Source organism: Dasypus novemcinctus, chromosome 3 (genome assembly GCF_030445035.2).
Source record: "Dasypus novemcinctus isolate mDasNov1 chromosome 3, mDasNov1.1.hap2, whole genome shotgun sequence".
In the NCBI taxonomy this organism is placed as follows: Eukaryota; Metazoa; Chordata; class Mammalia; order Cingulata; family Dasypodidae; genus Dasypus; species Dasypus novemcinctus.
This window is the reverse complement of record NC_080675.1, coordinates 182760162-182775264: the sequence shown is the minus strand read 5'-3', so window position 1 is coordinate 182775264 and position 15103 is coordinate 182760162.

Genomic DNA, 15103 nt, shown 5'->3' with positions numbered 1-15103 from the left:
CTTCCCGGGACTCCCCTTATCTAACTTTTTTAACCTAGTGATCCTAGTGGGTATGAAGTGGCCTCTTATTATGGTTTTGATTTGCATTTCTCTGATGTTTAAAGATATCTAGTATCTTTTCAGGTGCTGTTGGCCATTTGTATATCTTCCTTTGAGAAATGTCTATTCAAGTCCTTTACTAATTTTTAATTGGGTTATTTGTTTATTAAGTAAGAGTTCTCCATATACTCTTGATACAAGTCCCTTATCAGATACATAATTTGCAAATAGTTTTTCCAAATTTGTGGGCTGTATTTTTGTTTTATTGATATTGCCATGTGAAGCACATTTTTTTTTAAAAATGATGAATTCCCTAATATCTGCTTTTTCTTTTATTGCTCATGATTTTGTTGTCATATCTAAGAATCCTTTGCCAAATCTAAGGTCATAAAGACTTACTCTGTTTTCTTCAAAGATTTTCTATAGTTTTGCCCTTACATTTAATTTTTTATGCATTTTGTGGGGTTTTATTTTTTGTATATGGTGCGAGATAAGTGTCCAAATGCGTTCTTTGCATGCAGATATCTAGTTTTTCCAATACCATTTTTTGAAATAATTATTTTTTCCACTGCTGAATGTTTGGGCATCCTTTAGGAAAATCAGTTAACCATAAACACATGGTTTTATTTCTGGATGGTCATTTCTATCCCATTAGCTACATGTCTATCCTTGTGCCTGTATCATACTACCTTGATTACCATTGCTTTGTGTTAAATTTTGAAATTTGTAAGTATAAATTCTCTTACTTAGTTCTCCTCTTTCTAAGTTGTTTTAGCTATTCTGAGACCCTTGAAATTCCATATAAATTTTAGAGCAGTTTGTCGATTTCTACAAAGAAGTCCGCTGGGATTCTAATAGGGTTTGCCTTGCATCTGTAGATCAATAGGGGGAGTATTGCTATCTTAACAAAATCAACCCTTCTGATCCATAAACATGCAGTATCTTTCCATTTAGTTAGGTCTTCTTTAAATTATTTGAGCACCATTTTGTAACTTTCGGTTTACCAGACTTTCCCCACTCTTGTTAATTTTTTCCAAGTATTTTATTATTTTGGATGCAACTGTAAATTGAACAGGTTTCTTAATTTACTTTTTTTATTATTTGTTGCTGAAGGATAGAAACACAACTGATTCTTGTGTGTTCATCTTATAGCCTGCAACTTTGCTGAATTTATTTCTTAACTCTAATCATCTTTGGTGCATTCTTTAAAATTTTCTGTGTATAACACCTTGTTATCTAGTATCATTTTATTTCTTCTTTTCCATTTTTGATACCCATTTATTTATTGTTCTTGGCTAGTTGCTCTGGAAAGGAAATCCAGTACTATTTTTAAATAGAAATGGCAAAAGTAGGCAGCATCTTGTATTCATTTTGATCTCAGGGGGGAGCCCTTTAAGTGTTTCACCATGGAGTATGATGTTAGCTATGGGTTTTTTTTAATAAATGCCCTTTATTGGATTGAAAAAGTTCCCTTGTAGTCTCAGTTTTAAAGTGCTTTTATTGTGAAAGAGTGCTGGGCTTTTTTCAAATGCTTTTTCTGCATTGGTTGAGGTCCAGAATTTCTGTTTAGTTCATTTCTATGATTTTTCTCTCTCCATTGATATTTTCTATTTGTTGAGAAACACTTCTCCTGATTTCCTTTAGTTCTTTGTCCATGGTTTTCTTTAGCTCTTTGAGCATACTAACACAGTTTATTTAAAGTATTTGTCTAGTAATCCCAGTGTCTGTGCTTTTTCAGGAACAGTGTCTATTTATTCTTTCTTTGAATAGCCTGTACTTTCTTGTTTTTTGCATGCTTCATAGCTTCCTGATGAAGGTTGGATATTTTAAATTTTACAGTGTAGTAAATCTGGATATTAGATTCTTTACCCTCATCAGGGTTTGTTTTTGTTGCCTGATGTAGATTGTAGGTGTTTGTTTAGTTATTTTTCTGAAGTCTGTATTTTTGTCGGGTATGTTATCTGAAGTCTCTGTTCCTTCAGCTTGTGGTCAGCACATTTCTGCCAGGGATTTCCTTGAATGCCTGCTGACAAAAGAACAAAGAAAGAAAAGAAGGAACGAAGACAGAACAGAAAAGCCATTCTCTCAGTCTACAGATTGGCTCTTTGCTCCTGCACTCATTCATGCTTAGTCAGGCTATTTACAAGTCTGCCTTCACCTTCACTTACCAAATGCGCTGAGTCTATCAGCCAAAGGAAAAGGCCATTCAAATATTTCTACTTAAACATTGCTTCTGAAAACTTCTTATAATTATGCATAACCACGTAAACAATAGTTCCTTCATCTCAAGACAAATTCCACCTTCACAAAACACATTCTCTTACTTGATGCTACCTTCTGCAATACCTTCTACAACTTGCCATATGCATTCAAGTTTTCTCCTAAATATTTCCGTTCTGAATTCGTGAAAATCAGCTGTCTTAATTTAGGGGGAAAAAAGCACATTCTTTTAAACAAACTTATCTAACTTTATAGTCAGCACTCCCACAAACCTTTTACTTCTTTCTATATCTACTTAAGTCCCATATCCTTCATTCTGTCTTGTGAAAAAAGAATAAATTATTCAACTCAATTTAGGCATTCAAAGATTTCTATGCTTTATTTAATCAATATAAATGCTTATTTAATTTTAGCTATTTGAATAGTGCTCTTTTAAGAATTTTCATTTGTCAATTTAACATTACCACCCGGAAGTATTAAAACATCCTGAGGTTGGGAGGCTGGGTCAGATGGTGAATGGAATTGAGGGGAGAGTTGGGGGGAAGCAGATGAACACAGGAGATTGTCAGGTATGTGGTTGAAATTATATGTTGAGAAAACGCTTTAGAAAATATAATGAGGATGGGTTACTGGTTTAAGGTTTTTGATTGCAGGCATCTGGCACAGGGTGGACTTGGGGCAGGCTTCTGGGAGTGTGTGAGTGCTCAATTTGTCAGTGTGTTATATCAGTGGATGGAGACCCATACAATGAGTGGGAATGTGTCATACCCCCATCCTGTGGAGGCCTAATGTTCTCAAAAAGAGAGGAGAGTGTCTCTTGAGAACATGGCTGGCTCCCAATGGGGGAGGACACACTAGTGGGTCAAACCCTCAGCATTGTTGCAAATGTCTATGAATCCTGTCCTTCAATCAGTGAAGCTTGCATGTCACTGTGGGTCCCAAGGGGAGGGGGAGAGAGGAATAAAATAGATGGAAGAGGGCATAACTGGAGGGCAAAGGAAGTGTACTGCATGATCCTTCAATGATGGATACAGGCCTTGTTAAATTTCACTAAAAGTTTATAAAAGTGTACAGTCTAAAGTGTAAGCCATAATGTAACCAAAAATTTGTAAAAGTGTACATTATGTAAACCATAATGTAACCATGGTTAGTAGCTATGTTTCATTACTATTTCATTTTCCTGTTAATTGAATTTGGCAATCAATGGCAATATATTAGGCTTCATTTTTTAAGAAGTTTTGGATCACAGAGGGGTTCAACTATGGCACAAGAGGAGCATTGGTGTGGGGTGTCATTGATGGGGGATGCATGGGTGGGCGGGATTTCGCCAGGGCATGTATGTAGAGAATAGGGATATGTTCAGATGTTCATCAGGTATTGACATAGTGGGTAGAGTTACACATGACAACTGAGGGAGTGCTGACTTCCCATCCTGGGGAGTTCTGTCACATTCCCCAATGGAAAAGCAATAATCCCCCAAGTGCGAAAGCAAAGACCAGTGAAGGAGGATGGTCCAGTGATACTGATGACTATGCTTAGAAGTCTATGTGCTGGAAATTTCAATTTGGCCTAGAGCTGCAGGGTGCCTAAGAGTTACCTCCTGAGAGCCTCCATGTTGCTCAAATGTGGTCACTCTCTAAGCCAAACTTAGCATGTAAATGCATTGCTGTATTTGTCAGCCAAAGGGGTGCTGGTGCAAAATACCAGATACTGGGTGATTTTTATAAAGGGTATTTATTTGGGGTAGGAGCTTACAGATACCAGGGCATAAGCATAAGCTACTTCCCTTACCAAAGTCTATTTTCACGTGTTGGGGTAAGATGGCTACCAACATCTGCCAGGATTCAGGCTTCCAGGTTTCCTCTCTTCCCTGGTCCTGCTCCTCTCTGGGTTCAGGTCCCATGTTTTCTCCATGAGGTCAGCTATAAACAATGAGACACTCTAGGCTTTGCCTCTTTCCACAAGGTCAGCTTAAGACTATCAGGCAAATGGCTCTGTCTCTCTCCCCAGAGCTTGTGCCGTGTCTAAGGAGCCATCTCTGTTCCTCTGTGTTCTTCTCCTGGCTCAGGTCCTCTCTTCCTGGAGCTTGCTTCTCTTTCCTCTGTGAGCTTACTTCCAAGGGCTTCAGCTTAAGGCTTCAGCATCAAACTCCAACATCAAAAAACCTCAACTTTGTCTTTTGCCATGCCTTTTATCTGTGAGTCCCCACCCACTCAATGCCCTAATGGCATGGCCCAATCAAAACCCTAATCATAATTTAATCATTCCCAGGCACAGACCAGATTACAAACATAATCCAATATCTATTTTTGGAATTCATAACCATATCGAACTGTCACAATTACCTCCCCCTCCCCCCAGTGTAGGACATGACTCCAGGGGATGGACGTCCCTGGTGTCAAGGGATTACGACCAAGCACCAGCTGGTGATGCAGATAGAAAAAGACCTTGAATAAAAGGGGGAGATGGTAAAGACAGATGAGTTTAAAAAAGACTTCAAAATGAGTCAGGAGGTCATCAGAAGGGTTGTGCTTATGCATGACTCAGCAGGACCTCAGAAACCGTCAAAATAGATACAACCCCATGTAGTGGTGCTCCTGAGGGCTACAGAGACACCCATGTCCTTCAGTCATGGCAGATACATCTGGAGTTCAGTGCCTTGCCAGTGGTCCCTACTTTGGAATTTGTGCTTCTGAGTGTGATGGAGTTGGACTCAGATGTGACTTCTCTACACATGCCTCTTCTGTCACTTTTACTGAACCTATAGTTGGTGTTGGGGCTAGTATATGCCCAGGAGACTTGAATCTTGGGACTGCCTATGTGTCAGCTGGGCCCTAAGCCTCAGCAGAGTTGTAATACCTACTCTCCAGTTCATTGGACTTGCCCAGGTCAGCTAACAAGGAAGTGAAGATGATCAACCACCACACCAAGGAACCAAGAAAGTCTGCTGCTGCAAGCAGGAGAATCCCATCCATCAGCCATGAGGGATCTAAGCCCCCTCTCAAGTTAGAGGTGGAGTGGGCATCTCCATCCCAGGGTCATCAGGATGGAGGAATAAAATATGGATTAGAGTGGACTTACTGGTATTCTGCTCTAGAATTATTGTGACTCTAGCAATGGAAAAAATTGTATCTTTAATGTGGAGACAGTGGTCACAGGAGTTGCTGAGGGCAGGAAGAGGGAAGAAGAGGTGTGATTTGGGGGCATTTTCAGGACTTGAAATTGTCCTGAATGAAATTGCAGGGATTGATGCAGGACATTATATATCTTGCCATAACCCCCTGAATGAAATAGGTTATGTAGCAGTGCTCCAAAATGTACTCATCAAATGCAATGAATGTACCACACTAATGAAAGAAGTTGTTGATGTGGGAGGAGTGGGGTGTGTGGACAGTGGGGTATGTGGGAACCTCTTATATTTTTTAATATAGCATTTTGTGTGATCTATGTATCTTTAAAAAATAAGTAAGTAAAATGGTTAAAAAAACATACACTGAACAAACAGACAAGCACAAAAAGAATTATGAAAGCAAGGTCACTCTTGGCATTTGATATTCTGATAATATTTGTCTAAGAATAGGTCTTTTAGAGCTTATCCTCTTTGCAGAATGTTGCATTTCTTGGGCATGTATTTATGTCTTTCATGTTAGGGAAATTTCAGCCATTATTTCCTCAAATATTCTTCCTGCCCCTTTTCCCTTCTCTTCTATCCTTCAATTGGTTTCAGATATTTGTTTGAATATCTTTGATTAGATATTCCAACTTCTGGGTCTCCTCTGAAGGTTAATTTGCTTTCTTGACTGAGCCATACTTTCCTGTTTCTTAGTATGATATGTAATTTTTGCTAATGTCTGGGCATCTGATTATTTTGATGTGTTAACTCTGAAGGTCAATTTCTCCTTCCTGTCTAGAGATTTATTTTAGATTGGCTATGTGTTAAGGCTTTTATTGAACACTTGGTCCAACTTGTACTGGACCTGCAGAGTGGCCCATGTTTAACTGTTCAGATTTTCTCACTTCTTCTGCACCTGATGCTTGCGCTGGACATGTGGTACAACTTTTAAGATTTACTTCGCCTCCAGGATTAAACTTCCTCTCTCTGCTTCTTCTCCGGGAATCTTGATCTGCATTTTTGTGCAGAATTTTCCAGTTTTTATCATTTGTTTAACATTGCTTCCCCACTTATTGCCCCATTTTCATTACCTTTTTCAGCTGTGAAATCCATCCTGCCTCACAGCAGTTCAGTATCCCCCTTTTTCCATGAGACTTTCTTCTTCCGGTTACTTCCCCGTGAGACTCTCTCACCCTGGGGCCAGATGAGATCAGTGTTCAAAGAGGAGTGTTTTTCATTTCATTGATGCAGGAATCGGAGACTGGTCGAGTGTGTGTACCTCTTGCCAACAGTTCTGTTGTGGTCCTTTTAATTTCCTGGATGCCCTTTGGTGTGTGCAAATGATTGGCAGTCACTTGTGCTCTGACCCGGGTCTCTGCAGACTTGGTACTTGGATATGCCTGGGGTTGTTCCTCACTGATGGGAAAGCCTCTCTGGTGTGAGTCCACGGCAGGAGGGTCCTAGGCCATTCTGCCTCTGTGGGACTCTTAAGCAGTGTTGGAGCCTGCTGAGGAGGAGCAGTCCAGACTGCCAGGCCTGGGTCATGTATCTCCTACGTTTTTTGGAAAATTTTTTTCCTTCTCTTTGATTCAGAATTTGTGGAGTCCTCCTCCAATCCCTATCATCATCCAGAGTTCCAAACAAGTTGGATTTGTCCTTGTATTAGTTGTTTCTGAGGGGAGACTTCCAAGGGATATCTTACATCACTATGTTGATAACATCACTTCAGTTATTGTACTTTTAAACTGCAGAACTTCCATTTGGTTCTTTTTTATAATTTTTTTCTTTATTGATATTCTATATTCAGTGTGACATTGTCACCATTCCTTCCTTTACTTCTTTAATCATAGTTTCCTTAATTATTCGGACATATTTGCAATGGCTACTTTGAATTTTTTGTTGTTGTTTTTTTTTTGTTGTTGTTGTTGTTGTTAAATCTGTACCTGGTCATTCTCGCAGACAGATTCTGTTGCCTGATTTTTCCCAGTGCATGGCTCATACTTTCCACTTTGAATGTTTCATTTTTTTGGTAAACTTAACATTTTAGATAGCATATGACAGTAACTCTAGGTAGCAGTCCCTCTTCCATGGTGTAGTATTGTTCTTTTCTTTTACAATAGGGATTTATTAGGAGAAAATCATACAGTTCCAAGACCTTGAAACATCCAAATCCAGGCACCATCAGAGATACTTTCTCAAAAATGTCATTTACTGGCAAATCCTGTGACCTACCATGTGGCAAAGCAAGATGGCAGCCGATCTCTGCTGAGGCCCCTGCCATCCCGTCAAGGCTCAGTGCACCCAGGAGCTCAGCTGTGGGCCATCAGGCACCGTGGCTTGTCTCTCTCAGTCTCCCTGAGTTCAGCTACGGGCAATTAGGCATCCGGCAGGGCTCTGTGGGCCCAGCCCTTGAAGCTTATTTCTGTGCGCCTGTGCTCTGTCGATTCCAGACCCCAGGCCCTCTCTCAGCCTCACGCGCTCCTCTGTCTCCTGCAGTTCTCTCTCTCACGTGGCAGAGTCAAAATGGCGGCTTCCTTTCTCTCTGTCTGTGTGGTCTCAGTTTACAGAAGACTCCAGCAAGAGGGAAGGCACCCAAGGTGGGTTATGCCTCACTGACATAGTCTAGTCAAGAGCTATCTACCAAGTGATCTGATCAAAAGATCCCTTAAATGAATCTAATGTAGCCAAAGGGTCTCACACTCACAGGAACAGATTACTTCAAAAACATAATTGTTAGAGGTTTGCAGTAATTAATAAGCTGTAGCTCAGTTTCCCCTGATGTGCACTGGGGAAAGGCTCACCCCACCCCCCATAAGCCTACCAAGGGCACGGCGTTTCCCCACAGGTTAAACAAAGAAACCACATAGAGACGGGAATAAAGGGAAATGGAAACCTTCCCTACCTGCATTTCAGAGGGAGATACAATTTCTACAGAACAAAGAAACATCTGCTCCTGCAGCATGCCAAGAAACCATAACTCCCCAACCCACTATCTCCTAGTCACGATCAGGGAAAGTTTTCACCTCTAGGGCTTCCCATTGGCCCCTGTACCTCACTCGGACCCTCAACCCCCTCCCACCAACTATCATTTCCCTGCGTAGGAAAGTTCTGTATAAATTCAAATCCCCCCTTCCAAAGGCAGGCTGACATCTCTCTTCAGACCCCCTCTGTTGGGAGAGCCTCTCAATAAATCTTTCTTTACCTATAGTCATTTCAGTATTCATGCCCCAGTGAGTGCCGTATTTTCTCCAATAATAATCTTTTCTGCAATTCACCAAGTTCAAACTGTCACACCTCCTCAGGCCTCCTGCAAATGAGCCAACCTTTCATTTAGTCTGTGTCTGCAAATGAATCCACACCTCTCTTTCCATGTGCCCACACCACAGCCTCCAAATGGGGTGTGCCCTTGGCCTTGGCCTCCTCCAGGCTTTGTTGCAAATGAAGTCAGTGACTTTGGGAGGAGATTAAGAGCTGTCTGTGTGTGGCCTGCTTCTCACCCCAGGTCCAATCTCAGAACCAGGGCTCCACGGCTGGGGATGGGGCGGGCCGGTGGCGTGCTTCTGTGATTTGAGAGTCAAACGCCGGTGGATGGGATGGGCAGTGTTCTGAGGTCTTCCCAGTTTGATTTTCCTGACTGGGAACCACTGCCTCATGAGTTGGGACAAGAGAGATCAGGGGCCCAGGGTTCTCAGTGATGCCAGAGGCACGGCCAAGCCTTGGAGCCCTGAGTGGGGCCCGAGCGGCCGAAGGGAGCTCCTCCCTCGTGACTGTTCTCACCTGCAGCTCAGCCGCAGCCACCGGGGCAGGATCAGGAAGGCTGATGTCTCGGCCAATGAGGAGGAGAGTTTCTGACTGGGCCTGGTGCAGATAAAGAGCCCTGTTTTGGTTCCACTGGTCTCAGGGTTTCTGTCTCGCTGAACTGGGAGGAGAGGAACGAGCATCATCGTCTCGATTCAATTACTACGGATGCTTGCTTTTCTTGCTAAATTTCTGGTGATATTTTAGGATATCTGATTCTTCATTTGTTGTATGCCTTTAATACTATTTCCAGAGACTTTTTCTTTAAAGATTTATTTTATTTCTCTCCCCTTCCCCCCCGTTGTCTGCTCTCTGTGTCCCCTTGCATTCTTGTCATGCAGCACTAGGAAACTGTGTCACTTTTTGTTGATCTTGTTTTTGTGTAATCTTGCTGCATCATCTCTCCGTGTGTGCAGCACCACTCCTGGGCAGGCTGTGCTTTTTTCACACTGGGTGGCTCTCCTTGCGGGGCGCACTCCTTATGAATAGGGCACCCCTACGCGGGGGACACCCCTGCCTGGCACGGCATTCCTTGTGCGCAGCAGCACTGCGCGTGGGCCAGCTCCACACGGTCAGGAGCCCCTGGGTATCGAACCCTTGGACCCTCCATAAAGTCGGTGGACACTCTATCAGTTGAGCCACAACTACTTTCCAAGAGACTTTAAATTGTGTTTTTTTAAAAATAATTTTCACCAGTTTCACTGGGGAGTGGGTCTACAGGGCTCCTGCTGTTATTGTGCTGAAAGTCCATCCCAGTCCCCGTGTTTTAAATACACAGTAATTTTAAATCACAAGCGGAACCAGTGTGGTCATTATACTAAGCAGCCTCATCTGATGTGAATAAAAGTGCTCAATACCCCCAATGTAAGACAGGGACTATAGGTAGTAGTAATATTTTGATGATGCTCTTGCATAGTTTGTAACAAATGTTTCACAACAATGCAAAGTGTTGGTGGAAGGGTGATGTATGAGACCCCTGTGTGATGTTGTGTATGTTTATTTTGTAAGTTCACAATCTTTACTATACACTTATTGTTTATGTGTGTTCCTGTATGAATGATACTTCCATAAAAATACATTTTTTAAAAAGTACTCAGCATACCTGGAAGAAATAGAATTGAGTATTACTGTCCTGTTCCCACTTGGTTTTTGTGGATATCAAGGAAAATCCTTCGACGTAGTAAACCCAAACACCTCTTAAAGTCTACCTAGGTATATGCATCCTAGGATATATGCTGACCATGATTTTTCTCTTTTTCTCCAAATGAGGCCTGCTTATAAAAGAATGGTCTGTTTTTTCCTACCTATAAGGAAAACAGCTGCTCAGCACTTAATAGTTACCATTTCTAACTTCAAATATCCATATAGACATCAGACTGACAGGGATACCAGGCCCAACACTGGAATTTACAGTGAGAATTTTGAATATCAGTCTCCTCACCTGTAAAATGGAAATAATATAATATCTTATTGGGAGCCGTAAATGAAATACTTTATGTAAATAACTAGCATAGTGCGTGGTGCAACACAGGCACTCAAGAAAACATGTGAGCGCAGTTATGTTAGTGGTCAGGAAACTATGACGATGATGATGACCATCATGATAAATATGTTAGTCAGCCAAAAGGGGTGCTGATGCAAAATACCAGAAAGTGGCTGGTTTTCATAAAGGGCATTTATCTGGGGTAGGAGCTTACAGACACAAGGCCATAAAGCATAAGTTACTTCCCTCACCAAAGTCTATTTCCACGTGTTGGAGCAACATGGCGCCGACGGCTGTGAGGGCTCAGGCTTCCTGGGTTCCTCTGGGCTCAGCCCCTGTTTTCTCCACAAGGTCAGCTGTAGGCTATGAGGGTCTCTAGGCTTTGCCTCTCTCCACAAGGTCAGCTGTAGACTCTCAGGTGAACGGCTCTGTCTCTTTCTCCCTGGGGTTTCTGCCGTGTCTAAGGAGCCGTCTCTATTCCCCTGTGGTCTTCTCCTGGATCCAGCTTAAGGCTTTAGCATCAAACTCCAGCATCAAAACTGCAATATCAAAAACCTTCATCTCTGTGCTTTGCCATGCCTTTTATCTGTGAGTCCGCACCCACCAAGGGTTGGGGACTCAACACCCTAATGATGTGGCCCAATCAAAGCCCTAATCATAACTCAATCATGCCCAGATACAGACCAGATTACAGACATAATCAATATCTATTTCTAGAATTCATAACCATATCAAATTGCTACAGTAAGTATATTTGTGCATCACTTAGGTAAAATCCTGGATTCCCAAGCTGCATTAAATAAAAAGACATGCATTATTTTGCCTAAATAGTGCTTCCAAGGCAAATTAGATCAGTTGCCAACCTTTAAAATACGTGAAATTTCATATTAAAGTGTAACTTTCAGTTTCATATGAAAATTCAGTCTGGGAAATCCTGAGCCCAAATTCTCAGCAACAAATGGCAAGAAAGGAGTAATTTCCATGCCCTTTAGACATGGACCTATCCTCTCTCGGCTCCACCAGCTCTTCTCTTAGGTACTCTTCTGGTGCTTGTGGGCATGTATGTTTTCCACCCTGGTGGACTGTGAAGTCTCCCTGAGGCACCAAACATACGCCTAAGCTGGTTGTTCTCAATTCAGAGTCCACACGTATGCTTCAGGCTACCCACAAAGTCTTTAAGTCTGTTTCTAAAGTTTTGGGTGTATTTACACCTTTCTGAAACAGGATTCGTAGCTGTTATCAAATTCTCATAAATATTCATGATTCAATAAAAACTGTTAAGAGCTCTTGACAGAAGCCTTTGCTTGGGACAAACTGCTTGGCTGTGTTTTTTAACCCTGTAAGGGATGAAATCCAAGTATTCAAAAAAAAGTTTCTACAGAATGAACTAAAGGGTTTTCATTTCATTGTTAACATGAATAGCAAATGTCTGTGTTTGTTCTAGTAATCAATCTTTTTTAAAGTATATTTAAATTTTAGTTTCTTTTAAGTCTCCCTAGATATTTCTCCTCTTTGGACAGGTTGATTTGCATTCTTGGGCTAATTCCTCTAAAGGCGTATTTGCGTATTCGTTGGATCTGGATATGTATGCATGTATGAATGTGTGTGTATATATACTCATATGTATGTATGTGTACAGATGTTTATGTAAATTTTTATTTTACCTTGAAAATTCACTTGTATAAGTAGCACTTCTTTAAAAATACAGAAATGCTGAAAACAATTAGCTGTGCTAAATAAGTTGTGCATATATAATGAGTTTTCTTTGGTTCATGGATATGAACAGTATGGATAAATATTTGCTTATTGTTTTCTTTTCAGATTGTAGCCTAAGGTTAAAATGAACAATCCCTTTCCTAATTGCACCAGAAATGTGTACACGCTCCCGGCAGGATAAAAAGTAGGTTCAAAAGACTGTTTTTACCTTTGTTTAAAACACCTTTTAAAATCCTCACTCTAGACCAATACAGTCCTAGGTTAAATTGATTATTTATAATTATTTTAATTTCTAGCCTTGTCCTTTAATGGCAATCTATTTCTCAGTGTTCTTGATTCATATCTTAAGAGAGGGTCTCTTGTGTCCTCCCCTTGGGTCTTATCCAGGCTCAAGAAAAAGACACTGCAGGTCCATGGTACAGTCACAAGAGGAACGTGGGGACCAAGCGGTCCCAGTCTAGAGCTACGAGGAGCTGACCTCTGCCAACCACCCGAATCATCCTGGAAGGCAGCGCCAAGCTGCGGGGGAGGACACAGCCCTGCCCACACCTGCATTACAGCCGCGTGGGGCCTGAGCACAGGTCCAAGTTAGCACCCCCGAACGCGCGACCCAAAGACACTGAGCAATAATAAACTTCTTTTCATTATAAAATGGAGTCGAAGTCTTATTATTCATCCCAATAAAAGAGTACATAAAAAACTTAATTAAGCATTTCAAAATAAGGGATATTCAAGTGGCCAATAAGCAAATGAAAAATGTTCTCAACATCTTCAGTTGTTAGGAATATGCAAATCAAAGCCACAATGCAGAACTACATCATTATTCTCACCTCTTAGGCTGGACGTTTAAGAAAATTTGACAGCACCAAGTGCTGATGGGAACAGAACTCTCATGTATCGATGGTGAATATGAAATTAGTACCAACATTTTAAAAAATGGCAGTGTCTACCATACAGTTTTTCTATGTTCCCATCAACTCCAGAAACATCCTATATGTAAAAGAAGTGTATACATAGGTACAAAAAATATATCACCAGAAACGTTCAGGGGAATGTTTTTGTAATAGTAGAAACAGTGAAAAAATACAAGTGTCCATCAACACTAGGGTGGACTAAAAAACAAAAGTGATGTATTCTTACAATATAATAGTATAAAACAAGCAACTACTGAATTCAGCAATACGGATGATGATTCTTAGATACATATTGGCTAAATATTCCTCAAAGTAAATCATAACCAAAGAATGCATTCTTTATGATTCCATTATGCCATTCGAAATCAAGCACAATTAGATATTTCATTCATGCAGTCTTACAAAATGTCTGTGTTTTGATTGCACCATAATCTGAGCATTAAAGATTCTCGGCTTGTCAAAAAAAAAAAATCAAGCACAATTAATAATATAGTGATTGAAAACATAATAGTTGTTAATGGACGAGTTGCACTACTTAGCAGGGAAAGAAGGGTTGATTCTTATGCAATGACAATGACAATGTTATATTTTTAAGAGACAGAAATCCTCATATAATTATTTTAAAATTTATCATTTTGCAGTTTTTGAAAGTTATATAGTTTACTATATGTATGTTATACTCCAATAAATAAGAAAAAATTGGTTAACTGAGGAAAATGGATATCTAATAAAACCCACAAAGGGAAGATAGTGTAGTTTCTTTTTATTCATTTTCCTGTTATTTTCTTTGGAGTCCTTAGAATGTAAAATCCAAACTTTCTCCTTGATTTTGTATTTCTGCATTTAAGAATATAAATACCTAATTGAGTTGAAGCAGCTAGAAGAATGCTTGCTTCTGCTTTTATTTCTTGGGTGAATGTTAGTTATCTTGTAGAAACTTTGTTTTATATTTCAGTTTCATATTTAAATCTCTCTTCAAATAATATTTTATATATGGTATGGTATGATATAGAGATCAAGTTTCTTTATAATTGCTCTTTTTCTTTGTCAGATATCCAATTGATTAAGCATGACTTATTGAAAAAACTATTTTCTTCAGTGCTATGAAGTGCCACACATTCTGATTCAAATATCCTTAGGTCTATTTTTGAACTCTCTACTTTGTTCATTTTCTTTCTATCATAGTGCCATTACTCACTCTCTGAATTAGTCGATTTGAAATACATTTTTTCTCTTTATTTTTTTTTAAATATTACATTCAAATAATATAAGAGGACCCCATATACCCCTCCCCCTTCACCCCACTCCTACCACATCAACAACCACTTTCATCATTGTGGCACATTCATTGTACTTGGTGAATACATTTTGGAGCACTGCTGCACCACATGGATAATGGTATACATTGTAGTTTACACTTTCCCCCAGTCTACCCAGTGGGTCATGGCAGGACATACAACGTCCAGCATCTGTCCCTGCAGTACCACCCAGGACAACTCCAAGTCCTGAAAATGCCCCCACATCACATCTCTTCTTCCCTCTCCCTGCCCTCAGCAGCTACCGTGGCCACTGTCTCCACATCAATGCTACAGTTTCTTCAATTACTAATCACATTAGTTCCATAGCAGAATATCAGTAAGTGGAATATCAGTAAATTCACTGTAATCCATATTCTATTCCTCCATCCTGTGGATCCTTTTAAAAGTAATTCCTTCAACTTTGATTCTCTTCTTCAAGGTTACCTGCCTAGATTTATTTACATTTCTATATGCATTTTAGATGGTCTTTTTCAAGTTACTCATGCACAAACATTTTGATTCA